This window comes from Aquarana catesbeiana, linkage group LG02, assembly GCF_042186555.1.
Source record: "Aquarana catesbeiana isolate 2022-GZ linkage group LG02, ASM4218655v1, whole genome shotgun sequence".
In the NCBI taxonomy this organism is placed as follows: Eukaryota; Metazoa; Chordata; class Amphibia; order Anura; family Ranidae; genus Aquarana; species Aquarana catesbeiana.
In genome coordinates this window covers 533,514,845-533,517,129 of record NC_133325.1, presented here as the reverse complement: position 1 = coordinate 533,517,129, position 2,285 = coordinate 533,514,845, and the positions used below count along the sequence as shown (strand labels likewise).

At 45.6% G+C, this 2,285-nt stretch overlaps 1 pseudogene; it reads right to left on the bottom strand.

The window, feature by feature from the left end:
• Positions 1-572: 572 nt before the first annotated feature.
• LOC141130766 (5S ribosomal RNA) lies at positions 573-691 on the bottom strand (annotated as a pseudogene).
• Between the last annotated feature and the right edge of the window lie 1,594 nt (positions 692-2,285).

Below are 2,285 nucleotides of genomic sequence, written 5' to 3'. Positions count from 1 at the left end.
GATGATGTAGCCTTAGGCGATCTCTTGGGCATGCTCAGCCCTCTTGACCTTGGCAGCGCCAAGATGGGAAACGAGGAAAAAAACAGGGCAAGTCCAGAACTAAAAAAAAGAAGCTTACGCCACCTGGAATTCCCAGGCGGTCTCCCATCCAGGCCTGACCCTGCTTAGCCTCCGAGATCAGACAAGATCGGGCACTTTTCTTTTCCAATATTTTTATTCAAAAATTTTTCTTCACAAGACATAATATTCAATTTTTACATACATTGTTTAAGGTGTAAAAACCTAATAACAAGTTTTTTATACTTAACAACCGAAAGGCAAAAAGAATGAGATAGGGAGGTTACACGATACCTAATCTCTTGTTGTTAGTGATTCCTTAATGTGTTTCATGGAAAATATGGGGAGTCACCTTAGGAGAATTCTCTCTCCCTGACTCTTCTACCTGATCGGGCACTTTTTAAGGGTGATGTGGCCGCAGGCGATCTCTTCTGGCATGCTCAACCCTCTTGACCTTGGCAGCGCCAAGATGGGAGACGAGGAAAAAAAAAGCAAGTCCAGAACTAAAAAAAAGAAGCCTACAGCACCTGGTATTCCCAGGCTATTTCCCATCCTGGTACTAACCAGGCCCGGCCCTTCTTAGCCTCCGAGATCAGACGAGATCGGGCGCTTTCAGGGTGATGTTGCCGTAGGCAATCTCTTTTGGCACGCTCAACCCTGTTGACCTTGGCAGCACCGAGATGGGAAATGAGGAAAAAACACGGCAAGTCCAGAACTAAAAAAAAGAAGCCTACGGCACCTAGCATTCCCAGGCGGTTTCTCATCCAGGTACTAACCAGGCCTGGCCCTTCTAAGCCTCCGAGATCAGACGAGATAGGGCGCTTTCAGGGTGATGTGTCCGTAGGCGATATCTTTTGGCACGCTCAACCCTCTTGACCTTGGCAGCACCGAGATGGGAAACGAGGAAAAAAACACGGCAAGTCCAGGACTAAAAAAAAGAAGCCTACGGCACCTGGTATTCCCTATATTATTATATATTTACCTACAGCGAGCTCCATTGCACCTCCCTTTACTACAGCGGAAACACAAGCCTCATACATCGCGCAAACTGCATTACCCACTCTAGACAGCGAAACGATAGAGGACCTTGAGGCCCCGATTTCGGAAGACGAGGTTGCCCGCGCCATTGCTTCTACCCCATCTGGTAAAAGCCCTGGTCCCAATGGCTTTACTCCAAAATTCTACAAACAATTTGCTCCCCTCCTTACTCCCTTCTTAACAAAAGTATTTAACTCCATCTCTGAGCGTTCAGTGTTCCCACCACAAACCCTAGAGGCTCATATCACCCTCATCCCCAAACCAGACAAAGACCTGACTGTTTGTGCTAATTACTAACCTATTTCGCTAATAGGAGTAGATCTAAAGGTGTATGTGAAAATATTAGCTAATAGGTTGCAACCATTGTTACCCCGCTTAATACACCTAGATCAGGTTGGCTTTGTGAGTGGAAGAGAGGCGCGAGATAACACCCTGAAAACACTCCTCATTGCGGATTATGCTCGGGCCCACAATATCCCACAGTGTCGACTGGCAATTTCTCCGCTTATCATTACAAAAACTAGGTCTAGGCCAAAACATGATTTCCAGAATAATATCCCTCTACACATCTCCTTCCGCTAGGATTAGACTAAACGGTTCCCTATCTCCAAAATGTACTATACAAAATGGAACGCGGCAGGGGTGCTCCCTGTCCCCCATTCTTTATGTGATTGTTATGGAACATCTAGCCATTGCCCTTAGAATTTATGGTGTTAGTATAGGCCCAACTACACACTAAAATTGCCCTATTTGCTGATGACCTACTCATATTTGTAACCCAACCGCAAGTTTCCCTACCCTCCATTATACAGGAGTTTCGGAGGTATGGAGAGGTTAGTAACTTTAAAGTTAATCTTAATAAGTCAGAAATCCTCAACATTTCACTCCCAGCAGCGGCTCTCCAACAGCTCGCGACTTCCTTCCCTTTTAAGACAAGCTCCACATCTATCCGCCATCTAGGAATCCATATTCCAACAGTTGCATCTCAACTATTCTCCAGCAACTTCACCCCTTTATTTACTAGAACTCAAGCGGATCTGGCCACATATTCCTCTAAACAGCTCTCCTGGTTGGGTAGGGTGAATATCTTGAAGATGGATGTTCTCCCTCGATTCCTCTACCTTTTTCAGACCATTCCTATCCATATCCCCACTTCGTTTTTCAAAAGGCTCTAAATTCATATGGCAGGG